The sequence below is a fragment of the Mus caroli genome, unplaced genomic scaffold, assembly GCF_978045245.1.
Source record: "Mus caroli unplaced genomic scaffold, Mus_caroli_1 scaffold_11, whole genome shotgun sequence".
NCBI classification, from domain to species: Eukaryota; Metazoa; Chordata; class Mammalia; order Rodentia; family Muridae; genus Mus; species Mus caroli.
The window spans coordinates 82,068,741-82,083,335 of NW_028227266.1; positions in this window are offsets into that span (position 1 = coordinate 82,068,741).

A 14,595-nucleotide genomic window follows, 5' to 3' on the forward strand; every position below is an offset into this window, starting at 1 on the left:
GCTTGGGCTACAAAAGAGCCTCCTCCTGACTGCCTGTAAGAACCAGTCTCTCCTGGACACTCTCCTGGTCTCGCTTCCTGCCATGATGATAATGAACTGAACCTCGGAAACTGTAAGCCAGCCCTAATTAGATATTTGCCTTTTATAAGAGTTGCCTTGGCCATGATATCTCTTCACAGCAATAAAACTCAAATTGAGACAGTCTGTGGTAATTCCTACTTTAAGGACAATTTTAAAAAGTGGTTTATGTACAAAACACAGATCGTATGGTACTTGCCCTTTTCTGTCTCCTTTATTTTTTGTCTTACTTTTAAAAGGTATATTTATTTTTATGTGTAGGAATGTTTTGCCAGCATGTATATGTGTACACTGCATGTGTGCCTGGTGGCTATGGAAGCCAGAAGATGGCATCAGATCCCTGGAACTAGAGTTACAGGTATTTGTGAGCCACCATGTGGATGTTAGGAATTGAATCCAGTTCCTTGGCAAGAACAGCAATTAGGTGTTGAGCCATCTCTCTAGGCCCTATGTCTCCTTTACTTAGCTTAGTATGATGTCCTTAGTTCCATCCATTTTTGCAGCAAATGACAGAATTTGTGTTTGTGTGTGTATGCATGTATGTGTGTGTATATGTGTGTATGTGTGTGTGTGTGCCATACTTGTGCTTGTATATGTGAACATGAATATGTATAAATGTACATTCATGCCAGAAGTCAACAGTGGGTGTCTTTCTCAATTGCTCTCCACCTTATCCTTTGAGACACTGAACTCAGAGTTTACCATTCAGTTAGACGGACTGTCCTCTGGGCCTCAGGTGGCCTCATGCCTTTGTATTCTCAGTTCTGAAGGAGAGATGCCCTCCTCTGGCTGTGAAACTGGATGCTCTGTTTCACTTTGATGTCCAGTGTTCTCCCTTAATCTCTCACCCATCACACACTGCAGGCTCTCTGTGGAGAAGTAAGCAAATACTAAGTGCCAGGCTATTCACTAATCCTTCTCCTACAACTTAAAAATTAATAAATTTATTAATTTTTATAAATTTATAGGTAAAAAAAGATGGATGGGAATAATAAAAAACCTAGGATAGCAAAAACTATTCTCAACAATAAAAGAATCTCTGGTGGAATCACCATCCCTGACCTCAAGCTGTACTACAGAGCAGTTGTAATAAAAACTGTACAATGACAGACAGGTAGATCAATGGAACAGAATTGAAGACCCAGAAATGAACCCACATACCTATGGTCACTTGATCTTTGACAAAGGAGCTAAAATAATACAGTGGAAAGAAGACAGCATTTTCAACAAATGGTGCTGGCTCAACTGGCGGTTAGCATGTAGAAGAATGCAAATTGATCCATTCTTATCTCCTTGTACAAAGTTCAAGTCTAAGAGGATCAAGGAAATCCACATAAAACCAGAGACACTGAAACTTATAGAGGATAAAGTGGGGAAGAGTCTCAAAGATATAGGCACAGGGGAAAAATTCCTGAACAGAACACCAATGTTTGTGCTGTAAGATCAAGAATCCACAAATGAGACCTCATAAAATTGCAAAGCTTCTGTAAGGCAAAGGACACTGTCAATAGGACAAAACGGCAACCAACAGATTGAGAAAAGATCTTTATCAATCCTAAATCCCATAGGGGGCTAATATCCAATATATATAAAGAACTCAAGAAGTTGGACTCCAGAAAACCAAATAACCCTATTAAAAATGGGGTACAGAGCTAAACAAATAATTATCAACTGAGGAATACCGAATAGCTGAGAAGCACCTTAAAAAATGTTCAACATTCTTAATCATCAGGGAAATGCAAATCAAAACAACCCTAAGATTCCACCCCACATCAGTCAGAATGGCTAAGATCAAAAACTCAGGTGACAGCAGATGCTGGCGAGGATGTGGAAAAACAGGAACACTCCTCCATTGCTGGTGGGATTGCAAGCTGGTACAACCACTCTGGAAATCAGTCTGGCAGTTCAGAAAATTGGACATAGTACTACTGGAAGATCCAGCAATACCACTCCTGGGCATATACCCAGAAGATGCTCCAACTTGTAATAAGGACACATGCTCCACTATGTTCATAGCAGCCTTATTTATAATAGCCAGAATCTGGAAAGAACCCAGATGTCCCTCAACAGAGGAGTGGATACAGAAAATGTGGTACATTTACACAATGGAGTACTACTCAGCTATTAAAAACAATGAATTCATGAAATTCTTAGACAAATGGATGGATCTGGAGGATATCATCTTGAGTGAGATAACCCAATCACAAAAGAACACACAAGATATACACTCACTGATAAATGGATATTAGCCCAGAAGCTCACAATACCCAAGATACAATTTGCAAAACACATGAAACTCAAGAAGAAGGAAGACCAAAGCGTGGACACTTAGATCCTTCTTAGAATGGAGAACAAAATACCCATGGAAGGAGTTACAGAGACAAAGTTCGGAGCAGAGACTGAAGGCATGACCATCCAGAAACTGCCCCACCTGGGGATCCATCCCATAAACAGCCACCAAACCCAGACACTGTTGCAGATTCCAACAAGAGCTTGCTGACAGGAGATTGATATAGCTGTCTCCTGAGAGGCTCTGCCAGTGCCTGACTAAAACAGAAGTGGATGTTCACAGTCATCCTTTAGACAGAGCACAGAATCCCCAATGAAGGAGCTAGAGAAAGTACCCAAGGGAGCTGAAGGGGTTTGCAGCCTCCTAAGAGAAACAACAATATGAACTAACCAGTAACCCCAGAGCTTCCTGGGACTAAACCACCAATCAAAGAAAACACACGGAGAGACTCATGGCTCTAGGTGCATATGTAGCTGAGGATGGCCTACTTGGTTATCAGTAGGGGGGGGGGAGGCCCTTGGTCCTGTGAAGGTTCTAAACCCCAGTATAGGGGAATGCCTGGGCCAAGAAGCAGGAGTGGGTGAGTAGGGTATCAGGGGAGGGGGGAGAGGATAGGGGATTTTCGGAGGGGAAACTAGGAAAGGGGATAACATTTGAAATGTAAATGAAGAAAATATCTAAAATAAACTGCAAAAAAAATCTGGATGAAGGTCAAAGGGAATTAGTAGTGTTTACCTCTTACAATAGCTAGCTTTGATTGTAGACTTGATGTATTGTAGAATCTCCTGGGAAGGGAGTCTCAATGAGAGGCTCTCTAGATCAGGTTGACCTATGGGCATGCCTATGAAAGATTTTCCTAGTTTAGTTCACTGAATAGGGAAAATCCACCCACTGTGGGTAGCACCATTCCCTAGAAAGGGAATTGACTGCCTAATAGTGGAGAAAGCAAACTGTGAGTGTACTTAACTGTTTTAGGTTTCTCTCACTTTGACCTCCCAGCTATCATAGACTGTAATCTGAAATGGTGAGCTAAAATAATTGCCCCTAAGGTGCTTGGGCGGATGTGTTTTATCACAGCAAGAGAAACAAAGCTAAAACACCTCTGCTCTGGTTGCTAGTGGCTTGGCAGTGGGTGCCTTGCTTTCCATCTATCACTGGTGTTTCTCTTTTTTTCTTGTTTGAATTATTTCCTCTTATCAAACAAAAAAAAGCTTTTAAAATACCATTGCTATGTACAATATCATTGATGGTGTAGACGACGGTGTGGCAGGCATATACTACATGTGGGAGTATAAGTTGGAAAGTATTTCAAAATTAGTTTTATATTTAAAGAAAAGCATGAGAGCTTTGCGTGCCTATTCAACTCAGAAATTGTACTGCTTTTTATGGCGCCAATTTAAAATGAATGTTTATTCACTGAGACATGAATTGCATTTTTTGTTGGTGTACTGTACTGCCAGATTGCAATTAGAACTTACATCAATATTCCCAGTACAATCAGTCTTTAAACATGTGAAGTACCAGCGGCTTCCTCTCCTTTCCTTGGGTATACAACTGGACTTTATAGCCCACCCTCCCTGCAATGAGACCCAAGGTCTGAGTCTAGGGATTGATGCTCGTTCCAATTCAAGGTTTTCAAAATGCAGAATATCCTCTTCTCACTTCCATCTTTATCCACTGACTGAAGACAAATGATACACAAAAGGCCACGAGTCTACTGACTGGCAGCAGAAGATAAATATAAAGGACACCATGAATCTGGGTCTCTGAGTGTCTATGTTAATAAATATCCACCGCCAATTAGGAATAACTGTCTTGGTTTGTTAAGTGTACAAGGAATAAACCATCTTGTTTAAGCTAATCTACATGTTTAGATCTATTTATCTGCACTGTAATTCACTTTGATTGTAATACTGTAAGCAACCCATGAAGGGACTTGGTCACATACTTAAGTTTTCTTTGCAAGTTAAGCACGACTGTGGAATGGACTTTCTTCCTGTAGCACAGCTTGATAGTGAGTTCAGATGAGGTACCTTAATACAAAGGAGCTTTGCCTGATAAGCCATTTGTTCTCTCTGTCTCTCTCTCTGTGTCTTTTCCTCTGTGTGTGTGTGTGTGTGTGTTTGTGTGTCTTTCCTCTTCCCATCCCCCTTCCTTCCCCTGCCCTCTCCCATTCCCCATCCCCCTTCTTCCCCTCTCCCCCTCCATGGGCATAAAATCCAGAGCCTTCTGAATGGCAGATAAACCTTCTACAACCGGTCTTAGCCCCTAATACACCTTGTGATAATGAATTTGCAGACATTTCAATTTCCTTGTTGATACTAAAATTCGTCCCTGTCATCAGCCAGCTGAGGATTTTATAGCATCATCACAACTGTCTGCCTTCTATTGTTTTGAGTGGAATTCCCCTATTTTCCGCTGTGTCCCTAGTGAAGGCAGTGAGTTCAAATGAGTTCTTAGAAGAGACCAACCATGTTTCCCTGCTTCTCATGTTCTCTTTTGTATGTTTTGACCTTAGCCTCTAAAAGCTTGCAATCCAAAAACTGTATTGCAATATATTTTTTCACACTAGTGTAACTCTTTTAAAAATAACATTTCTTTATCTCCTCTGCCTCTGTCTCTCTGTCTCTGTCTTTGTCTCTCTGTCTCTCTGTCTCTCTCTGTCTCTCTGTCTCTCTGTCTCTGTCTCTCTCTCTCTCTCTGTGTGTGTGTGTGTGTGTGTGTGTGTGTGTTTACAATACATAAGTCAGTCCTCTCTTCCCTCCAGGTGGGTACCGGGAACTGAACATGACTCCTCGAGCTTGGCAGCAACCACTGAGTCACTTCACCAGCCCCCTCAATACAGTCCTTTGGTCCTGTTCTCTTTGTACACAGCAGCAACTTCACCAATGCCATGAACATGATGTCATTGCTTACTTTTCTCCAAGGACTATCATGGTGTGTGTGTGTGTGTGTGTGTGTGTGTGTGTGTCTGTGTGTGTGTCTGTGTGTGTGTCTGTGTCTGTATCTATGTCTGTGTGTCTGCATGTAAGTGTGGTTACTGAATCTGCCCATTGTCTTTCAAATTAGTATAATCTGAATATGGCACAATTATTCTTGGCTAAGCAGTGAGAATTCTTATCTGGTGGCTGAAGGAGGGATTAGCCTGCTCAGAAAAGCTCATGTGTTTCATTCAATATCTCAAAAAACAGAGAAATAAGTGTGCTATCTAAGCTGATGGTATTAAACTTGTTTGGATTTCATGAGTACCTCAGAGCGTCAGACGCACCGAGGGGTGCTGGCCCCTGGGGTTACTGGCCACTGAGGAAGTCTTGGAGTTACTCCACACAGCTTATGTGTTCCGTAATAATGAAACCATCAAAATGACGCCAAAGAAAAACCTTTAATAACATAAAAAATCTGTCATGAGTTTCTCAATGAAAAAGCAATATATACACAGGATGATAGTATGCTTGTAAATAAAAGCAATGCTTTGATGTGTTCAGTAAATAAACATTAAGACCCTTCTATGCATGTAGCAAACATTACAGATACTGGTGCATATCTGTATATGTTAAAACAGAATCTAATGTTATTTTACCTTTTCCAATTTACATTGAATATTCATTAACGGTTTAACAAGACATCACTATTAAGTTTAGGCTCGTTTTTTGAATTATAAGAAAAGGCTAATGTTGTAACAATCAGGTTTAATAAAGTAAACAGAAGACTCAGAAGTCATTCTAGCCCTGTGCTCTGCTGTGACTCACCACACATGCCCTGCACTGTGTGTTTCAATCTTCTTCTATTCCCTTATTAAAATAACAGATGCATTGCCCATCACATGGCTCGTGGAAACATGCCAACCATTTTCTTAGCAACCGAACTCCTGCCTTGTGCACTGTGCATGTTAACTAAAACAGCCTGTTGACGGCTTAAAATAAACCTGCCTTTTTCCATTTAGCATTTTATCAAATGAATGTAATTTTGTTTGCTGATGAATTTAGTTCAGCTTCAAGGAGATTTTTCTCTTCTTCCTGGGGAGGCTGGAGAATCAGAATTGTCATGCCAAAGGATGAAAAACAAGCCTAGGGAGAAAAGACAGTCTGATGTGGATGTGGATAATGTAAGAATATCTTCTCAATTTCACCTCTCCCCTTGTTTTGTTTGTTCCCTCCCCCACCCCTCCCCCACCCCCACCCCCGGGTAGAATGTTGACTTAACTTTAAATTCTCCTTAGCCTTTGCATCATAATGTTTGGGTTACTTGATTAAATGCATTAATTTAAATGAGTGCGCTGATGATTGCTATTGTTATTATGTGAAGGCTCTTGTCTTAATTTTTTTCTTATTTCTAACAATTCAATATGCTCTACAGTTAAATTATGCTCTTCTCGCTGGCTAGTAGACCCGCTCCTATGGTCCAGAAATAAAGAGACCAAACAATACATAATTTGGCAAGGCAGGAGGGAGAGAGTTATTATCAGCAGTGTAGAGAATTGGTATTTTCCAGATAGAGCTGACTCTGCATCTTGGAATAATCCGCTGTTTTGCTGGAATATAAAAATAAATCTGTGTCTACATGTATATGCAGACATCTTGGGTACAAAGACCACCGGAATATTTCCTGAATAAGAAAACTCTCAAGTTGCCTTGAAGACTAACGGTGTAACAAAACCACATATATACTTAAACCAGCAAACACCTAACAGATCAATGGAAGAAAGAGGGTTTAAGTGAATGCGTGTCTAAGCAGGTTCCCTGTCATCTCCACTGGCTCCTCATTTAAACACTAACAGTTACAATCCAGCAGCAAAGGCAAGCTGTTGAGACTTCCACTTTCTTTCCCAGGAGCAAATTTCTACGGCTACCATCATCGAGCAATGAGAATTGATGACGTAGCTGTCTAGTCTCACATTTTCCCCATGGAATTATAAAGACAAAACAAATGCAAAACACATTTCTGTTCGATCTACTTAGTCCAGACTTCTGCTTCATTTGTATTTTAGGAAACAAATAATCTTCTTGTGTTGTCTTTAACAGTAGGTACAACCCACATGAGATCGACAGACATTTAACATTAGATATTGTAAAGGGGCAAGCTGCTCCCAAGTTTTGACATTCTTTTGTTGAAAGTCAGAATCCATTGCTTGTGCTAGTTCCCACACAGGTTAGCAGCTGTGGAAAATATCACATCCATAGGGGTTGTGTTTGAAATAGTTAATATATTTTTAAAACTATCCAACAGAATTTTCTTTATGAGATAAGGTCCTGCCTAGTCCAGGTGAACCTTGAACTCACTATGGAAGTAAAGGTGGCCTTGAACTCCTAAACTTGCCATTCCCACATCCTCAGTTCTGTGATTACAGGCATCTATCCTTGTGCATTGCACAATTTTCTACTTAAACACCATCTCAAACACGTCACTCTGTACAGTGGTTAGTGCTCTCTGCTGCTCACTGCATAGAAGACACCCAACCTCACAGTAGGAGTTTCCTGTGTGGCTCACTACTCTTGGGAAGGTGCCTTAACAGTTTGGTGAATTACACCCAGGTAGGCTGAAGGCAGTTGCTAATTAAATCTTGGAAGCACCCAACCATCTAGAAACTGAGCAGCCTCAACACGCTATGGAGAAATTCAGTGCCTCTGACCACTTGCTTCTTACCCATCAAACCATTCTCCCTTCTAATAAAGGCAGAGATGGGCACACCTATCTGAAGAGACCTTGACCTTAAACTTAACTATTTCATCATGTTATATTTCTCAATAGAAACCTTAATTTACTTACACTTAGGGCATTATTTTGTGCTTAAACTGTTAAATGTGTTTGCTATATGTTCCTCCCTACTGAATAGACCTGAACTTCATTCCAAGAGCCTTTGTGCTTATTAGAAACTATTGTTCTTTGAGTAAAATTATCTTTTTGGTTAAAAACTTGATAGATATAACACCGCTAGTCATTTACTGAGGGCAGGTCATTGGTACTTTTGTATTAAGGTCTAGAGGGGAATTGATTCTCACACTGGCTCTAGAAAGCAGAATCGTTTCTTTCTGGCACCCTGCATGGGGATGGAGAAGGACACATTCAGGAAGATGAAATGTCTTAATTCATTAGTAAGGGACGAGCGAGTCTCTCCAAGGCAGGCCCAGTGTAGCCCAGGTCAGTGGCTCTGTCTCATCCTCTCCTCTGGAAAAGCCCTACCAGGAAGGCCAAGTCCATAGAGAATAGAGTGAACTCCCAGGTTCTCTTTGAAGTGTGCCAGACTTCCACCTCCCCAGATAACTACAACCTCACTACCTGGAATCATTGTTTTCTAGGTTCCATGTTCTTGCCATTGCAAGGTATCTCAGAAACACATTTTTACAGTGAGACGAGTCCTTTGAAAACTCTGGACATAATTGCGTTAAGTATGCAATGATATCAAACTATAGATTTAACTTCAATTTAATGACCCAGGGTAACTAAAATTTGGCTGGAGGATTTATGAGTCTAATTCCTAATGTAAATAAGATTGGGAAAGTGAAATATAAAGACTTGTTACTATAACATCGGCAGTTGTTAGGATAACTTAAGGATGGCTCTTAGAACAGTAAGTGAATTGAACAAGCTCTTTGACTTACAATCTGAGGGTGTGCTCTTGTTTCTACACTCTCGCACATAGGAAATATCTTAGATAAATGCTTTCCTGTAAGATGTTCTCTGTATAGCTAGATTGCATCCCACAGAGAGTACCCACTGTGCACATGACATGGAACAGACAATACTTTCTTGGATCTATAATAGCATGGTTGCTTGAATAGCTAAGGTAAGACAGCTCCATACTTGCATACATGAATATTAAGATTGATAATGATACATATACACACATCCAAGTTTATTATTTCAACACAGAGTAACATAAGCCAAAATCCAGATATTAGGAAAAGATACTCTCCTATGACAGAATCTAAGGTATACTGTCTAATTTGGTAGTTACAACATGTATTTAAATGTAAATACAATTTGGGGGGTGGGTTTTTTATGTGGGTTCTCATGATCCCAGGCTAGACCAAAATTCACTGTGTAGCAGAGGATGACTTCAAACTTCTGATCCTTCCTAGTGCTAGGATTATGGATGTTCACCACCACGACTCATTTATAAGGTACTGGGGATTGGACCTAGTGCTTCATGAGCACTAAGCAAGCACGCTTGAAAGTTAGGTGCAAATAAGACCCCAGTAATCTTAAGTTCATCATCTGCTTGGTATCTGTGTGTTTTTACTAGGCTATTAGATTTCAAATACCTAAATTTGAAACCTAATAGCTACCTATAGCTAGTGGCTATTAGAAAAATAAAATAGGTTTAGAAATCTTTCATCATTAGAGAACATTCTATTGAACAATACTGATTCATATGTTAGAGAAATTTTTCACATGCATTTAATTAGATCTTATTACTCTTGCTTGAGTTTTTGCAGCCCTGACTGGCCTGAAACTCACTATGTAGACTAGGTGAGCCTCAAACTCACAGATCTCTACCTACCTCTCTGCCTTCCAAGTGCTGGACTTAAAAGTGTCCAGCCCTGGAGCCTTTTTTTTTTTTTTTTTCAAGACAGGGTCTCTATGTAGCCTTGGCTGTCTGAATTCACTCTGTAGGCCAGTCTGGCCTCTGTCTTCCAAGTGCTGAAGTGCTAGGATTAAAAAGCTTGTGCCACCACTGCCTTGCAGAGTTTCTTTCTTTTGTCTTTACAATAAACTTTCCCCAAACCAATTTCTGTTGTACATTACTAAAACCAGGCTATTGTATCAGGCTATTCACACAGTGATTCAGTTTCTAATTAGAAGTTGATGAAGTCCTTTCATGCACTGCAGTATCATTTGCACAACATTTTCCAGCTGCATTAAGAAGCTGAATTATCTCACAGAAGATAACAAAAGACAGGAATTACCCAACCGTCTAGAGAAGTAAATATATACGGAGGATCTATATATGTGTGTGCATGTGTGTGAGCATGCCCATGAGTGTTTGTGTGTGTGCATATTTGTGTGGAGTGCAAACTAATACACCATAAAATACTGCATCGCTGTCTCATCAGCAAGAGGCCGGTTAAGCCCAGTGCCCATCACAAACTTCAGACCTCCACAGAGGCAGCTGTGGAGTCAATCCTTTAAAGGTGCTCTGCTGGTCAGAACACACTGCTCGTGTTTCCTTGGGCAAACAATGTTGCTTGACTAAACCTGCCACCAAGGAAGGAGGGAAACATGAAACCTGCAAGGGGAGAAGCAAACAATTAAGGGCAGTAATAAAAACTGTCACAAAGGCCTGCTAGCCTGCTAGCACGTTTCTGCCTCTATATGGGTCTCCAGATGGACAGAACACATAGGGAAGGTAGACCTGCAGAAAGAGGTGTGTTTAGGGCACTGGTCTGTGTGGTGATAGAGGTCAAAAGGTGCCAAACTACACTATCCATAGGCTAGAGACCCAGGGTTGTCAATGCAATGGTAGGAACCGATGTGAGTCGTGGTATCTGAAGGTCAGAGGCTCGGAGCTCTCAGGGGAACTTCAGATAGAAATGAGGAAAAGGTTGTTCCTTTATGACGTTCCTGTTCTGTTAAGGCCATTGGTGGATTTGATGCTGCTGCCTGATAGAAAAGGTCTGCAGCTCACTGACTCAAGTGCTAGTGCCTTCTAGACAAATCACTGAAGGACTCACAGACATGGCTTCACGGGCAATTTTTTCAGTTTTTTCTCTCTCTCTTCATTCCTGCCTCCTCCCTATCCCTCTTTCCCTTTCTCCATTCCCCCAAAGTTTCATAAGTATGCTCTCATATACACGCACATACACTCACAAGCACACATGCACTCATCTACTTACAAGCACACACAGGCCCTCACAAGTATAATCTCACACACACACACACACACACACACACACACACACACACGAGTACCTTATAGACATAGCCTCATGGGTATCCAAAAGTAGCTTTACTTTAACTCTGTCATATTGTGACATAAAGTTAACCACCTGTACTCTCTTTTGTGTGTCCTATTATAACGCAGCTGCTTTCTAGACAGTATTTTTATCTCTGACTAGAAAAGGAAGTCTCATTTTTAGAACATCTGAGGTATTTGGTTCTTTCACATTATCAGCAACAGACTGCTGTGGTTTAGAGCCTATTACAAGCCTAGGGCCTGCTGTACTGGCTGGCCTCTTGGTATAGCAAAATCTGTCATATGAATGCACAGAACAAAGACGTGTTTATAACTCTGCCTGTTCTAGCCACACAGCCCCTTACCGGCAGTAAGGAGTCTGCTTCCTTATAACTTGGATGGTTTTCATAAGAGATGTTCCCAACCACAGGGCCAGAAAAACAGATGCCACTGAGAATGTTTATGTAATAATTGTTCCAGTAATTACTATCAGGGCATCTCAGAGAAAAATTTCCTGGTTACTTTATTCCACATATATAAGTAGATATGAGGTAATCTTTTAGAAGAAGCTTATATTTAGACGACATGGCACCTTGGAACCATGCCTGTCAAAATGAGTCTTTTTATTCCTGTGTAAGACAACACAAAGGCAAAACAGCCTCTTTCAGGTCTCACAGTTCTGACCAAGCCAAGCCTCGGTAGGAGCTTGGTCTTCTGCAATCGGGCTTTATACAAGAATCTAGCAAGCATCCTCCTTTCCATTTCAATAACTAAACCTTCTTCCGTAATATTACTATATTTACCAGTCCATCTGCCAAAGGCATTAGGGACACTTGCTCATGTAACCTTAAAGTCACCCTCTAAGAAACAAGTATGATCACTTGCTATCCTAGAGCTGAAGAGGTCAAGCATAAAGAAATAAATATGGTACCTGGGTGGCTTTGCTAAAAGTGTCCTAGTCAGAACTTGAAACCATGTCCAACAAAAGCATCTATCGATACTTATCCTCTGTAGCTCGCTTGCATCCAAATTTCACGTGCCTTGAAATGGAGAGAGAGAGAGAGAGAGAGAGAGAGAGAGAGAGAGAGAGAGAGAGAGAGAGAGAGAGAGAGAGAGAAGACCTCAAGTCCCAGAAAAGGAAACTGAATTACTTGCGAATCAATGTGTGCTTAGGATAATGGCCTACATATTAAAGTGAGAATTAGAAATGAAAACCACTTCATCGTAAAATAAAAATGGACTCTTGTCCCAGTAGCTCTATTCCTAATTTTGCTTCTCCGATCTAATTTTTATCACGAGCGTGCTTATTTTGAATCTAATCCAGTCGAAGCAAGCTTATAATTAAAGTGGCATTTACTCCGATGGGCGTTTTTTCATACTGATTAGATGGGAATGTCTGGAGTAGAGGAGGTCCCTTGGGATCCTGGTATATCCAGTGTCTTGAACACGTGGTAGAAATGGGCAGCTGGACTGCCCCTTGGGGAGAAGACAGCATGAGTCACAGGCATTTTCAGATGGAGAGCTACAGCAGAAACCTGGGAGCTGAGCTCTCTAAGGGATGCTCATTGCTGGGAGATTCTGTATCAGTTGATCGTGGGAAGAAACAAAGGAATGAATGAATGAAAGAGCACATGGCAAGTTTCGATGACTCTCACACAACTTGTGCACACTTCTGTAAATGTTAGCATTAAAGCACTTGACATCAGTTGTGATTTCTAAGCTATTTAGCTCAGATCATTTTACTTATTTTTAAGAACTACAGGACCCCAAATAGTAAAGTTTAAAAACAATACCCTAATGATATCAACTAATGGAAGTTCATAAATAATTTCTTACCATTTCAATGAGTAACACTTACCAGGCTATGTAGCTGATGTTCAAATAACCACTACCATACTTAGATATCCTGCCTCAAAAAAATTATTCTCAATTTCTGTTTTCCTAGCATGGTGCCCAGTGTTTGAAATAATAATTCTATATCTTGCTACTCATAATAATAATTAAAATAACATAATGTTCTTGACATCGATTGGCTGGGGAAGTGGCAGAAAAACCAATCATTTCTTTTTAAGATAAACCGGTCTACATACATCAAACAATGTCAACATCAACACCAGAATATACTTCTGATGAAGCAGTTGGGGTCATTGTTCTCGATTTAATGAAGATATTTTGTTGGCCATGAAGTCCTAGGACATGCTATGTGAAAACTAGTTTCCCAGTATATTCAGGATTCTGTGAACCCTGAAAAAACTATGAAGGATTACGTTTTTTTAATAATAAGTGAATATTCACTTTCATTTATTACTTCAAATTAGAATATCATGTAGGGAATTAAAGGATTTTCTCTAATCCCCATCCCTCTTTTTATTCCAGTCTTGCAGCTTGATTATAAAACTTGGGATTCGGTGCCTATGGTGAGTCTAAATATGGATTAAGCCATTAAGAATCCCCCGCTTGTAAGATACTACTACTTTATATAAAGAATGACCCCAATCATAGATTTTTACAGGTATTTAGAGGAGAATTTAAGACTACAGGGAAAAGCAGTGACTTTGTCCCACCACAAACAAATCAATCTGTGATTTGTGAATTGAGACTTCCCCAGAGAGGTTTAGGCAATTAAGAACTGGAAGCCCTTAATTAGAGGGGAAAAGACTTTCAGCTATGGTGGATGGAGAAATGGGTGAGTTCCAGAAGGGTGCTCAGCGCTTCAAGAGTTGGGTACTTGAAACAATGTAACTTCTAAAGCAGTGTGGAACAGCTTATTAGGAAACTTTAATCATAACCACAGCTTCCTGGAGTATGCTCCTCTTGTACTCTGATCTCAGTGGCTGGTTTCTTTGGCTGTGGTTTTGGTGGAGTCTTTGAGTAAATGGCCCCCACTTTCCCTCAGTGGCACTAAACGGCACTAAACGGCAGACACAACACCTTCCAGACCTTACACTGGGTTTTGCCAAAAGGATAGCTTTTATAATCCACCATAAGCAATGGAAAATGACGTCTACACGCCTCTGCAAGAATTTATTCCACATGAGCTCTTGATGTTGACAGAGGAGTTTTATGACACATTTTCTATATAGAATGGCCTCTAAATCCCAAATCCTTCCTGTTTTTAAACATGGAGTTTGAATTTTTCCAAACAACTATCCAAATTTTAACCTCCAGTTTAATCTTTTTAAATGTCACTATGAGTCCCTTGATTGCACTATAAGTCTACAGGTACTGAACACAGTATGAACACAAAGCCCTCAATCAAGACGGAGTCACTGTGAAGCAGGTATAATTTGTGGTTTGGAATTTAAGAAGCAAATAAATAAGAAAAAACAGAAAA